The sequence below is a fragment of the Cynocephalus volans genome, chromosome 13 (genome assembly GCF_027409185.1).
Source record: "Cynocephalus volans isolate mCynVol1 chromosome 13, mCynVol1.pri, whole genome shotgun sequence".
Lineage (NCBI taxonomy): Eukaryota > Metazoa > Chordata > Mammalia > Dermoptera > Cynocephalidae > Cynocephalus > Cynocephalus volans.
Window position 1 is genome coordinate 17750332 of NC_084472.1, and position 15181 is coordinate 17765512.

Sequence of the window (15181 nt, forward strand, 5' to 3'; positions counted from 1 at the left end):
ATTGAGTTGAGCTTTATTAATGGGCCTGTCCAAGCCAATTACCAATTACAGTGTACCCTGTAGCTGGCGATTGTAGGTATTATTGCTTAGAGTCCCCTATACCTCTACATGGAGTCAAGTTTAGGGACAAGTTTCATGATATCAATACCTTATAGTTCAGATGGGGAGATTGGTCATGTCTGAAAACACAAATAGGCTTTGAAGTTCTCTGTACAAGTTGTTCATTGTTGATAAATGACAAGAGGAATGCCTGGAGCTAGCAATGATTTCAACATTAAGGAAGCCTTGCCCTACCCATACAGGAAAGGGGATGCTTTTTATTAGGTCAGTGGTCATAAATCCTGTAAATAAATAACTGTAATGCCAGAGTACCCACTGGGATGAAGATGTCATAGACAGGGCTGGCTGATTAGCTCAGTTGGTTAGGGTGTGGTGCTGATAACACAAAGGTCCAGGGATTGATCCCTATACCAGCCAGCCACCAAAAAGACAAAAAAGAGAAAGAGAGAGAGAGAGAGGGAAAAAAAAAGATGTCATAGATAGACAGAAAGCTATATTGGGAAGGGCTCTCAAAAAGAATGTAGTACCCATGCCTGTTTTTCTTATGGAGAAGAAATTGGGGGCACAGAAAAACTTAAAGAACCAGGATTAGGGCATAGGTTATTTGATTCCCAACATAAATGCCTATTCATAATGGTGAGGGAAGACATCTTTATTCATTCTATAAATTTTTCATAACATTGAGGAATGAACCTTCTTCCCAAGGCTGTTTTGTAATTTGGGGATTATGCATAATTCTGAAAATTGTTTATACATCCTTAAAGCTACTAAGCATGGCTTAGGCTTTATATAAGAAGAGGGCAGGGCCAGCCCATGGCTCACTTGGGAGAGCGTGGTGCTGACAACACCAAGTCAAGGTTTAAGATCCCCTTACCGGTCATCTTTAAAAAAAAAAAAAAAAAGAGGGCACCACAGGTGTCAAAAACATCACAAAGCTTCTCATGTAGTATACAAGATAACACCATAATACCTTAGGCAACAAGTGTCTTATGCCAGTAGGAATGAAAATAGGATGTAAGTCCCATGGAAAAAATTTAATTAAGACAATTAAGACAACTGATTTGGAAATTGTTTATCTGTAAAAAAAAAAAAAGAAAGAAAAGGATTGTTTAAACATATTAAATCATGTTGGAACAAATTTTTAACTCATTTAAAAGAATATTTTACTTTTGAGGGCTTTAATAAATCTCAGTTGTATGTGCATATTTATATTATTCTTAGAAACAGCTCATTAAAATGTCAATCAGTTAATCAGTCAGCATAATCTGAGTTATGCTGGGCAGCTCTAGAGATCAGAAAAAGGATCAGGATAAAAGTTTCACAGAGGAAGATTTAAGCATATAACAGGAAAGAACTTAAAACATATTTTACTTTATTATTAAATGTACCAAAGAGTGAAAATTAGGTCTTTTCTTACCCGTCTCCCAGTTACTCAAGCACCCTAACCAGAGATTAACCCCAGTTTCTTGTAGATTCGTCCTGAGATATTCTGTGCATATACATTCATATGAGGAAACATATTGAACAAATTGTTTGGTACTTTGCATTTTCAGTTAGCTGTATTTTTGAAATTGATGAAAACATTTCTATCAACTAGTGCTCAGCAGTAGAACAGGCTGTCTTGTGATGTAGCTAAGTATCATTAGCATGTTTGGCAAAGCTGGAGGATGGGCTGTGAGGAATGTCACAGGGATTCCCATCCTGGGTGAAGGTTAGGAGTAGATGACATTGAAGATTTTCCTCTCAAATTCTGTGATATATTTAAGTGCCTACAAGGTGTGGGGACAAAAAATAAGTATAACGAACTTACACTTTAGTTGGAAAGGTAAGATTTATGTTCATTTGTATCACATGTATATCATTGAAGTAAATATGAAAAATTCCATAAGACAAAATTAGTGATATCACAAAGCTGTACACAAATAGTTGTTAAATGATTCAGGTAGATGACAATAAGTACTATGAGGTAAGCAAAGGGTGGAGAAGTCTAAGAAAACTTTGCTTAGGAGGCAGGACTGTACCTAAGTCTTCAAGAATTGAATTTGAATTAATAGGAAGAGGTAAGGAGAGCAGCTTGTCATTGTGGAACACTGAGAGTGAATACAGGGACAATGGGTAGAGCAGTATGAAAGTGCAGAAAATAAGAGGTTGATAGGGAATAAGCTGTCAGGATAGACCATGCTAAAGCATAGACGAATTCCAGGCTCTGAAGTTCAGCCTATATTTAGTGAGTTATAAGCACCCACTGAAAGTTTCTGAACAGGAATGTGACAGTGTTGTATTTTAGAAAGGTGATTCTAAGCTATTACATAAATATGGGCTTAGGATAACATGGACCTGAATATTACTGTTGGAAATAAAGAAGAAAGAAACTCAAAATATAAAAGGAAAAGAGATATGTGATTGCTGATTGAATTTTGGAGTCGAGGGAGAGGAACAAGAGACTGATGACTCCAAGTTTTCAAGCCCAATTGCCTGGGAGAAAGATGTTGCCATTAAGAGAAAGAGGGAAGACAGAAGTCATCGTTTTGTGGACAGCAGTGATGAATTTGATTTTAGATTAAGGTTAAGATGATGGGGAGACACTCAGATAAAAGTCTGTCATTGAAAGAGTGGGACTAATGTTCTTGAAAGAAATTAAAACTGTGGATGGCAACATCCCCAGTGCTGTGCCTTTAGGCCCTGACCACCCTGAGGGTACCATCTTCTGACCAAACAGAGAAGGCAAGCTCTTTTCCCTTGGCTGAACTCACATCAGACCCAATTTAAGTGGGAGAGAACTGCTTATTAATGACAGTGTAATGTCCAGTATAGGGACATATAAAAATGAGTATACATTTATTATTGGACTCAAATATTACACTTCATCTCTATAGGGTGTGTGTTTTGTTGTGCTATGATTGACAATCATTTAAGTCCTTGCATACTGTTTTGGGAAAAGATTTCTAGGATGGTGTTCTGGTATATAGCTTTATTGTCTTTGTTGTTATTAACAAATATAGTACTTACGTTTAAGGAGTTTGAAATTTAGTGAACTAGTTTATATTCCATGGCATATTGGACCTGCCTCTGATTTAACAGTTTTTTGTTTTGGCAGGTAAAAAAATTGTTTACTAATGGCAATGTGATGTACAATATTGAATAATTGGATGTTTTATTGAATTATTGATCTATATAATAGCTGAAGCCACTATGTAGAGGCAAGTGGAGGGAGCTTTGTTTCTTGGTTGCTTCTTCCTTGGACAAAATCTTGACACTCTCTTCTTGACCTGGAGATCCTTTTCACGGTGCTTGCTTACTTCTTTGGCCTCAGACCTGTGGGCTTCAGCCTGGTCAGCCAGCAGCTTCTTGTGGGCCTCGTCTGTCTTCAGCATATGGCTGTGTTCCATGAGAATCTGCTTGTTTTGAATACGTTCCCCCTCATCTTTGGTTCAGGCTGAGATACAGTGGTGGTCAGTCTTCTGAGATTCACAGTACCTTCTGAGCAGCTGGTCCAGAATCCTCATCCTCCTCATCTAGGTTCACATTTTAGGACATTGGAGCATTGGCTGTACTCTTTTGCTTACTTATGCCCACATGCCTGACCTTCTGCTGGGCCAAGGTGTTTTTCTGGTATTGAGCCTGGGTATGCACAGTCATAGGCTTGTGAACCATCAGCCTATCTTTCATCATTTTCCAGATCTGCTGGAAGGATTTAGCTTGGCAATTTCATGGGTTTCCTTGGGGTCCAACCAGACCTTCGTTTTGCTACAGGGGAGGACCCTGGAGGTGAGTCTCCTTTGAAACCTGATTGTACTCATGGCTGGGGCCTCAGTGCCTAGAAGAAAGCTGTTTTAGAAGTTTTGACATTGAAATGTAATTATATTAAATCTCTGTAATATCCCAAGTGAGAAAGTATATACTTTAGGGTGAGGAATAAGTCTTATTTGTCCTGAGGAGCTGGTATGCATCTTCTTCTCTATTGATGAGAACATTGTATTTCCCCTTTTGCCCTTGGTCCTTAAGAAGGTTAGAACTAAATTTGATGCTGAACTATGTATTTACTGGTTAGCATATTTCATTTTTTCTACCTCATGGGTCTGAACTTTTACTATTCTATTACGTGGTGCATATCTCTTATTGTAAGCCAGTGCACATCCTGTTGGAGAAGAAGAAAAAGTACAAATAAATACAACTTATTATAGCCATTAAACCATTTCCAAAGAGTTAAGATCTTGTCCCCTTAGCACATAGAATAATTCCAAGGCCGTAGCAGGTGCTCTAAAAATGTTTTTGGAATGAATGAAGTTCAACAAGGGTTCAGAAAAGTCAGGGAGACCAATTGAGGGGGAAAGCTAGAGATCCTATTTTGAAAGAAGAGGCATTTATGCTTGACTCTGAGAAATGAATGGGGTTTTGACAGGCTGATGAGTTTTTTTAGGGAAGAGAATCACGTGAGCAGACATGTGGAAGGAGAAAAATGTGGGCCTTCTCCTTGCAAGGTGAACAATCCATTTTGGAGAAGCGTGGGGAAGATAAATGGAGGGAAGCCTCGCCCACTGCCGCTGTTAGGATTCTCATCTGTGGATATCGCTTGGCTCTGTCTCTTTATCATCTTCTCTGGAGTGAGGCCCCATCGCACAAGCCCAGAGCGTAAGAGTTCACAGGGACAGGAGAAGGCACACACCCCACTCTTTGAGTGTCCTCTCTCAGCCTGCCCTTGACTTTTAGTCGATGACTCTAATCCTTTACTTGAAACAACTTAGCCATAATGTTATTTTAACCCTGATGAAAACGCGAGCAGTCCAAAGGCTGTCAGGCAACCTTAATTATTCTTTAGTTTACTCACCAGGAGGCCCTGAACGTAAAAGCAACTTGCACACATAGCAAGCAAGGATCCCCTCACAGACTATGGATTATTTCACTGCTTGAAGTATGGATGACATCTGGAGGTGAGAAAAATAAAAGCTTATATTTATTAAGCATTATGAGCCAAGCACTGTACTAAGTACAGTACTTTATATTGCTGTGCCATTTCCTCATTATCACCATCCTCAGAAGTATATACTCTTATTATCTCCATTTTAGTAATGAAAAAAACAGATAGGAGTTTAGTATCACTCAAGGTCACACAGCAAGTACCAGAGCTGGGATTTGAATCCAGGCCATCTGAGTCCAAAGCCTGAACACTTAGCCAGTATGTTATACTGATTTAAAGGAAGCACATTAAGTATGAGAGAAAACATGTTGTTCTGTATTTGATAATGACAAAAAATTAAGGGTAAGTGTTAAATTAATGGGCCTTTCAAATTCCATGAACTGGGTGGCCTTGGGTCCACTGAGGCCTTTATTTTGTCATTTCAGTGTTTAATAAAAAATTGTCTTTCAGTGCTTTTAGATGGGGCATGCACTCTTCATGCATGTCCCAAATCAGCCCACAAATTTATGGCATTGGTGGGTCTGTGATGTTAATTCTTGATGCATTTATGATGTCAGTTCAGAGCGTAGCCCCCAGTCATGCAGGCCCGTTTAAGGAAAGGACAGGAGGAAGGGATGATGCCAGCCATGCAGGTCTCTTTTTACCAGAGAAGGAAAACCTTTTCCAGTGGATTTCGCATTTGGTCTCCTGAGCTGGAACTGGGCTGCATGGCTACTGCAGGGGAAGCTAGAAAGGTGAGAAACAAATTTTCATGGTGAGCTTAGACCAATGAACATCTATTACCTGGAGCTGTGAACATTGACACCCCAAACAAAATTAGCAAAGAAGAGGGGATCAGTATTTACAAAGGGACTATGAGGACCTGTCATCATTGTGTTCTTTTATTATTATTATTATTTTATTTTATCATTACACAGTGTAAACATTTTTTTTGTGGCCATTTATCAATTTCTCTCTGAAGACCCCACCCCCTCCTCCTTTCTCACCTCTGGTGTCCTCAGTTCCATTCTCTCCTTTTGAGACTTCAAGGAATTATTGTGATTATTGTATCTTTCTTTCATTTTCAGCTCCCACTTAAGAGTGAGAACATGCAATATTTCTGTTTCTGTGCCTGGCTTATTTCACTTAACAATTTTCTCTAGATTCATCCATGTTGCTGCGAATGGCAGAATTCCATTCCTTTTTATGGCAGAATAGAATTCCATTGTGCATACATACCACATTTTCCTTATCCAGTTGTCCTATGATGGACATTTAGGTTGGTTTCATGTCTTGGCTGTTGTAAATAGAGCTGTGATGAACATGGGAGTGCAGGTATCTCTTCAACATGATGATTTCCATTCCTTTGGGTATATAACCAGCAGTAGGATGTCTGGATTGTATGGCAGTTCTATCTGTAGTTGTTTGAGGAGCCTCCATACTGTTTTCCATAGCAGCTGCACCAATTTACAGTCCCACCAACAGTGTACGAGGGTCCCCTTTCTCCACATCCTCGCCAGCATTTGTTATTCTCTCTTTTTGATAATAGCAGTCTTACTGGTTTTGATTTGCATTTCCCTGATTGCTTAGTGATGTTGAGCATTTTTTCATATGCCTGTTGACCATTTGTGTACCTTCCTTTGAATAATTCCTATTCAACTCCTTTGCCCATTTTTTAAATTGGGTTACTTGTTTTCTTACTGTTAAGTTGTTCGAGTTCCTTGTATATTCTGGATATTAATCCCTTGTCTGATGCATAGTTTGTGAATATTTTCTCCCATTCTGAACATTGTCTTTTCACTCTGTTAACTGTTTCTTTTGCTGTGCAGAAGCTTTTTAGTTTGATATAATCCCATTTGTTTATTTTTCCTTTTGTTGATTGTGCTTTTGTGGTGTTATTCATAAAGTCTTGGCCCAGTTCTCCTTCCTGAAGTGTTTCCCCTATGTTTTCTTTTAGGAGTTTTATAGTTTTAGGTCTTATATATAAGTCTTTAATCCATTTTGAGTTGATTTTGGTATATAGTGAGAGGTACAGGTCTAGTTTCATTCTTCCATATATGGATGTCCAGTTTTCCCAGCACCACTTACTGAAGGGGTAGTCCTTTCTCCAAAGTATGCTCCTGTTGCCTTTGTCAAATATCAATTGACTTTAAGTGTGTGGGTTGATTTCTGGGTTCTCTATTTTTTTCCATTGGTCTGAGTGTCTGTTTTTAATGCCAGTACCATGCTGTTTTGGTTACTATGGCTTTGTAGCATAATTTGAAGTTATATAGTGTAATGCCTCCAGATTTTTTTTTTCCCCACTCAGGATTGCTTTGGCTATTTGTGGTCTTTTGTTGTCAAATATGAATGTGAGGATGATTTTTTCTATTTCTGTGAAGAATGTCATTGGTATTTTGATGGGAATTTCATTGAATCTGTAGATCACTTTGGGTAGTATGGACATTTTCACACTGTTAATTCTTCCAATCCAAGAGCATGGAATGTCTTTCCATCTTTTTGTGTCCTCTTTAATTTCCTTCAGCAGTGATTTATAGTTCTCATTGTAGTCATCTTTCACCTCCTTGGTTAAATTGATTCCTAGGTATTTTATTTTTTTAGTGGCTCTTGTAAAAGGGCTTGCTTTCTTGATTTCTTTTTCTCTAATTTGTTGTTGGAGTATTAAAAAGCTACTGATTTTTGCATGATGATTTTGTATCCTGCAACTTTACTGAAATTGTTCATCAGTTCTAAGAGTTTTTTTGTAGAATCTTTAGGTTTTTCTTTATGTAGGATCATGTCATTTGCAAACATGGACAGTTTGACTTTGTCTTTTCCAATGTGGATGATCTTTGTTTCTTTCTCTTGCCTGATTGCTCTGGCTAGTATTTCCAATACAATGTTAAATAGGAATGGTGTGAGTGGGTATCCTTGTCTTGTTCCTGTTCTTAAAAGAAAAGCTTTCAGCTTTTCCCCATTTAGGATGATATTGGCAGTGAGTTTGTCACACATGGCTTTTATTATGTTGAGATACTTTCCTTCTATACTTTATTTGCTGAGAGTCGTTATCATGAAGGGATGTGGAATTTTGTCAAATGTTTTTTCTGTTTCTATTGAGGTAATCATATGGTTTTTGTCCTTGATTTTGTTGATGTGGTGTATCACACTAAGTGACTTGGGTGTGTTGAACCATCCTTGCATCCCTAGGATGAATCCTACTTCATTGTGGTGTATACATTTTTTGATGCGTTGCTGTATTCTGATTGCTAATATTTTGTTGAAGTTTTTTGCATCTATGTTCATCAGAGATATTGGCCTATAGTCTTTTTTTGTTGTATCTTTGTCTGGTTTTGGTATCAGGGTGATGCTGGCATCACAGAATGAGTTTGGGAGAATGGCATCTGTTTCAATTTTTTGGAATAGTTTGAAGAGAATTGCTATTAATTCCTCTTTAAAGGTCTGGGAGAATTCAGCAGTAAAGCCATCCAGTCTGGGGCTTTTCTTTGTTGGGAGACTGCTGATTACTGCTTCAATCTTGTTGCTTGTTATTGGTCTGTTCAGGTTTTTATAATAGTCTCTAATGATTCTTTGTATTTGGTTGTAATGTCTCCTTTTTTGCTTCTAGTTTTTGTTATTTGAGTCTTCTCTCTTCTTTTTTTAGTTAGCCTAGCTAATGGCTTTTCTATTTTGTTTATGTTCTCAAAAAAAAAAAAAACTCTTGTATCATTGTATCATTTTTTTGGTCTCTATTTCATTTAGTTCTCTTAATTATTTCTTTCCATCTGCTAATTATTTTCTGCTAACCATTTTCTTTTCTGTCTGGGATTGGATTGTTATTGTTTTTCTAGTCCTTTGATGTGTAGCGTTAGGTTGTTTATTTGAAATCTTTCTATTCTTTTGATGTAAGAGTTTATTGCAATAAACTTCCCCTTTTAGTACTGCTTTGGCAGTGTCCCATGGGTTTGGTATGATGTGTCTTTATTTTTGTTAATTTCAAGAGATTTTTTTGATTTCCTGTTTCTTTGGGGGCCCATCATTATACAGTGGCCTTCTTTGTCTCTTTTTATAGTTTTTGGCTTAAAGTCTATTTTAACTGATATGAGAATAGCTATTCCTGCTCATTTTTGGTTTCCATTTGCATTGTATATCTTTTTCTATCCCTTCACTCTTAGTCTGTGTGTGTCTTTACAGGTGAGGTGAGTCTCAGGCCTAGCTTTTTAATGCAATGAGTCAGTCTGTGTCTTTTGAGTTGGAGTTTAATCCATTTACATTTAGGGTTGTTATTGAAAGGTATTGTCTTACTCCTGGCAGTTTATCAATGTTTATTTGGATGTTTTAAATATTTTTTGTTCCTTTCTTACCCTTTTATTGTTTGTCTTTAATGTTTGTTGGTTTTTTTCTGGTGGTGAGATTTAGTTTCTTTCTCTTTCTCATTTGTTGTTTTGTTCTACCAGTGGGTTTTGTTCTTTCTTGTATATTTGTGGTAGTGATTTTCATTTTTTGGATTCCAGATGCAGGACTTCCTTGAGGACTTCTTGTAGGGTGGTAGTGTGGTGGTGAACTCCCAGTTTTTGTTTGTCTGAGAAATACACATATTTCCCCTCATTTCTGAAGGATAGCTTTGCTGGGTATAATATTCTTGGCTGGCAGTTTCTTTCTTTTAGTATTTTGAATATAGCATCCCATTTTCTTCTGGCCTGTAGAATTTCTGTTGAGATGTCTGCAGTTAGTCTGATAGCAGCTCCCTTATAGGTGACTTGATGCCTTTCTCCTGCTTCTTTTAAGATTCTCTCTTTGTCTTTGAGCTTTGCCAGTTTGACTATAACATGTTTTGGAGAGGATTTTTGTGGGTTGAATCTGTTTGAGGGATCTTTGAGCTTCCTGAATCTGAAGGTCTGTGTCTCTCCCTGTACCTGGGAATTTTTTCCATTATTATTTCGTTGAATAGGTTCTCCATGACTTTTCCTTTCTCCTCCCCTTCTGGAACACCCATGATTTGAATGTTTGTGCATTTAAGGTGGTCTGCTAGCTCTCTTTTCATTTTTTTTTTGAATTCATTTTTTTTGCCTGCCTATGTTATTTTGAAAAGACTATCTTCAAAATCAGAAATTCCTTCTGCTTGTTTTAGCCTACGCTTAAGCTCTTGGTTGTGTTTTTTATTTCATTGAATGAATCTTTCTGTTCCATGAGTTTTGCTACATTCTTTTTTAAGGTATTAATCTCTGTAAATTTCCTCCTTCACATCCTGGATTTTTTTCCTTGTTTCATTATGTTGTCTAATTGAGTCTTCTCTTATGTCAGTTAATTTCCTTAAGATTGTTGCTTGGAATTCCTCTTCAGTCATTTCAATCGTTTACTGCTCTATAGGGTCTGGTATTTTAGATTTACTCTATTCTTTTGGTGGTGTCATATTTTCTTGGATTTTCATATTTCTAGTATCTCTATATTGATGTCTGGTTATCTAATAGAGCAATTGCTTGTTCTATTACTCTGGAGTGGGTTTTGAGGAGAGAAAGAACTTCTTTTTCCAGTCTCCAAAGGTGACTCTCCTTGTGTCACTGCAGTTGAGTGTCTGGTGGGCTGCCTGCATGGTGGCTGTAGATATTACTGTAGCAGTGAGCTGCTTTCATGGCGGCCGTGGCTGTGGCAGTGGCTGTGGTGGGCAACTGCACTAATGTGGTGTTTTTGGCATGCTCCTTGCCTGCTGCCTGACAGTGGAGGTTGCCCTTGGCTATCATTGTGTTCTTTAAGTTCTGATGGACTACATACTACCCTCATAACGGAATGATTTGTTAGGATAAGCTAACTGCTTTAACAGACATCTTCGAAACTTCAGTAGATTAATGGGTACAAAGTTACTGGTAGACAGAAAGAGTAAGTTTTGGTGCTCTGGGCTGGCTAGAGCTAATAAAATTATATTGTATGTTTCTAAATAGCTAGAAAAGAGGATCTTGACTGTAATCACCTAAAAGAAAAGATAACTGTTTATGTGATGGACATGCAATCCATCCTAAGTGAATCATTGTACAATATATGCATGTATTGAAACCACACACTGTACCCCACAAATGTGTATAATTAAAAATAAATAAATTCCAGTGGCTTTATTAATTAGTTGCTCAGGGATCCAGGTTCCTTTCATTTTGTTCTGCTACCATCTTCCAATTCTGGACTCCCAAGATTTCTATGGAAGAGAGCATAGGAAAAAGCACACAACTCTTAACTGTCCTGGCCGTCACATCAGGTATATTCCATCGTGAGAACTAAGCAATGTTTGGTCATGTCTCCAGAGAGAGGAAGTGGGTTTGATGAACATCTAACCAGCTTCTGCCACTCTACAGTTGAGTGAAATGTAGTTGTCACTGAAGATGGTTGACAAAATGGATGAAGGTGTTCCTTACACTGAAAAGAGACTTTCATAACAAGTTATAAATAAATGAGATTTACTATCTTTTGATATTTCTTAAAGATATTGCACCTAATATTCCTCTTTATTGACAATTAAAATTTGGATGGTAAAGTCTCAAGCACATCATTTTCAAAAAGCCTTCCTTGACTCCTCCAGACAACAAGCAGCTTGCTGTATTTACTTCTGTGTTGTTCTGCTCCTCAGCTGTCATGACTGCTTGGCCTGTATCTCACCTGGCTCAAAACTCTCAGAGGGCAAAGACTGTATAATTCATCTTTCAATCATCAGGGCTTAATGCCTAGAAGAGAATCATAAAGATGTAATTGAATTAATGATTAAATGGATAAATGCACAAATGAAGATATTGACAGTAGTAAAACTTCATGCTAAAAGGAGAAAAGGCTAGTTTTAAATTTATGAAAATTTTGATTTACAGAATTTTCATAAAAGTATTTTTTCTGCAACATAAATGATAATTTGGCTAGCTTCTCAGTAATAATTACCATATGACATAGTATTTAGTAGCATCTAGAGGTGTCGAGTGATTATGAGGGAAGATCTTAAAATTTTTTCATAAATAGATTAAACATGCAGTTCAGTTTGGCCTTAAATTTCACATCTGCGGATAAGTTAGTGAGATTTTAATTTCATTAGTGATATTTGTCATATTTACTATTTTAATTTTCTGTTCATTAATTCAACATTCAATGAGTTACTACTCAAACAGATAACACTAATAAACATACTAGTGTGTAATCATATAGGTAGATGATTTTATAATTGGAATAAGGGCTAGAAAAGGAAAGAGGAACCAGGAATATTCAATTTATCTTGGAGATTTAAGGAAGTTTTTGAGGAGGTACTGTCTGTGTTGAGATGAAAAGGAAGAGTGAGACAAAGCCAGATGGAGAGTTGGGGAAAGAGCACTTCAGAAAGTATGAAGGCTCTGAGGGGAAGTGCTTGACATGCGGTAGTAATTGAGAAAGAAGGCCAGGGCTATTGGGTTGGGGAGGCTGAGGAGAGGTGGAGAGGCAGGCATGAGCCAGATCTCATGGGCCTCCTAAGCCATGTTAAGGCATCAGATCTTTGCTTTAAGAAATTAGCTCAGATGATTAAAAAATAAAAGAAAAAAGGACTTACTGTTGTGGATGGCAACATACAATAAACCTTTTAGCTGACAATTAGCCATCATAAAACATTTTGAAATAAGATATATCCATACTGTCTTAGTTCATTTGGGCTGCTATAACCCAGTAAGTTGGGTAGCTTATAAAAAACAGACATTTGCTTCTCAAAATTCTGGAGTCCAAGATCAAGGCACCAGGAGATTTGGTGTCTGGTGAGGACCTGTTTCCTGGTTCATAGGCAGTGCCTTCGAGCTATGTCCTCACATGGTGGAAGGGGCAAGGGAGCTTTCTTTTTATACGGGCACTAATCTCATTCATGAGGGCTCCACTCTCGTGATTTAATTACCCCCAAAGGCCCTACTCCTAAAACCATCACCTCGAAGGTTAGGATTTCAATGAATGAATTTTTGGGATGACACAAACATTCAGACCATAGCATTTACCAAATAAACAAATACAATGAATAAAATCTCTATTTTTAAATATAATAGTACCACACTTGTAACAACAATGAAAGACATAGTAAAAATGTTGGTTACATTTCATAAAGGGAAAGAAGGAAACTAAGCTAGACTGAGAGAAATGTGATGGGAGATAGATTTAAATAAGTGGGAAAAAATAGAATTTGATCTCGATCTCACTTTTTAATTTTTAATTAATTAATTTTTTTATATTTACTCTTTTAATTTTTTTTTCATTTTTAAAAATTATTATGTCATATTCATTATAACAAATCATGATTTTTCTTTATGCCCCTTACCCGACCTATCCCTCCCCGTATATATAGTTGGTGGTTTTTTATTGACAGCTGGCCGGTATGAGGATCTGAATCCGTGACCTTGGTGTTATAAGGCTGTGCTCTAACCAACTGAGCAAACTGGCCAGCCCTCACTTTTTTAAACAGAATAATTTCCAGGTGAATTAAAGATACCAAAATAATAATAGGTAACATTTATTTAGCTTGTACTATGTGTCAATCCCTGATCTGAGCACTTTTTATTATATTGTACATATTATATTCATTTAATCCCTGGAGCAGCCCTGTAAATTAGAAGTTATTTTTCTCCCATTTTACAGTTAAGGCAACAGAGGGTTAGAGAGGTAATGAGTAGTGCTACATGCACTATAAATCTTGGCATTCTGGTTCCAGAGTCTGTGTGCTTATCTATCACACACACACTGCCTTTAAAATTCTAGGAAAAAAAGTAGGTGAATATTTGTATAATATTAGTATAGGGAAGATCATTCTAACGATGATTATAAAGCCAAAAACAAGGGAAAGAATGATACATTTGAGTACATGCACATGCATTTCCCCCAAATATCCAAAACAAAAAATATAAACAGAAAGAAAAAAGTCTTGGCAGTGTATGTAATAGACAAAGCATTAATATTCTCTGCATATAAAGCATTCTTGCAGTCAGTAAAAAAAGAACAAATCCCTCAAAACAGGATTGTCTAGGGTAGAGGTCAACAGACTCATCCTGGACCAAATCCAGTCCACCATGTTATTTTGAAAATAAAGTTTTACTGGAACTTATTTATTGGCTGCTTATTCATTTGCAGATTGTCTGTGGCTGCTTTTGAGCTACAATGGCAGAGTTGAATGTGACATCAGAGCCAACAATATTTACTATCTGGCCCTTGGCAGGAAAATTTCCCTGACCTCTGATATAAGGAGTATCCACTTTTGGTGGTTTTGGAAGACAATAGTCTCTACCCTTTGAAATGGCTTTCAGTGGTCTTGTTTAGCAGCCCGAGAATGGGTCAGTTGGATTCTTGAGATTCCTCACTTCCCCCCATCCTGTTTTATCCTGCCCTCATCTTGGCTCAAGTTATTACATGTGAATACCTGTGGGCATCTGCCTCTCGTGCATTTATTCTCTTTGGGTCAGCCCTCCTATTGACCTAACTTACCACCCTTACCTTCTTCTGCAGTACTACCTCTTTCATGGCAAACAAACCCTAGAGTCCTCAGTGTTTTCAAGACACATTCTGTGACCTTCATCAGTACTTGACTCTCCAACCATCTACACTTCTCTGCTCTTGCACTCAGGTTGTTGACTTTTGCTGGAGAAATTCACACAACCGGGGCACTGGGTGGACACAGCTACATTCATGGTCTCTCTCCTGAGCTGGGAACCTTGTCCTGAAATCTTACATGATCCTGAATCAGCTCCTCCAAATACAGTCGTCCCTCAGTATCCATGGGGGATTGGTTTCAGGACCCCCCTCAGATACCAAAATCCAAGGATGCTCAAGTCCCTGATATAAAATGGCACAGTATTTGCATATAAGCTATGTACATCCTCCTGTATACTTTAAATCATCTGTAGGTTACTTATAATACCTAATAATACAATGTAGATGCCATGTGAATAGCTGTTGTGCTGTACTGTTTAGGTAATAATGACAAGAAGAAAAGTCTGTACATGTTCAGAACAGACGCACTTTTTCCCCCCAAGTATTTTGGTTGAGTTCATGGTTGTGGAAACCACAGAATGATATGGAGGGCCAGCTGTGCCTCTCCAGGCTGGCCAGTTTTACCTTTTTTCTCTCACTCTCGCACCCTTCTTCCACCACTCCTTCACAGCTCTCTGAAGATGAACCTGCCTTCTGCTTCACACCGAAGGTGGAGGCCTTCATGCAGCATGTCCTGGACCCTAACTTCTCATTCCTCAGAGGGAGGAATTCATTCGTGATACTTTG

At 37.8% G+C, this 15181-nt stretch overlaps 1 pseudogene; it reads right to left on the minus strand.

Moving 5' to 3' along the window:
• Positions 1–3222: 3222 nt before the first annotated feature.
• LOC134361593 (large ribosomal subunit protein eL19-like) lies at positions 3223–3860 on the minus strand (annotated as a pseudogene).
• Positions 3861–15181: the final 11321 nt, after the last annotated feature.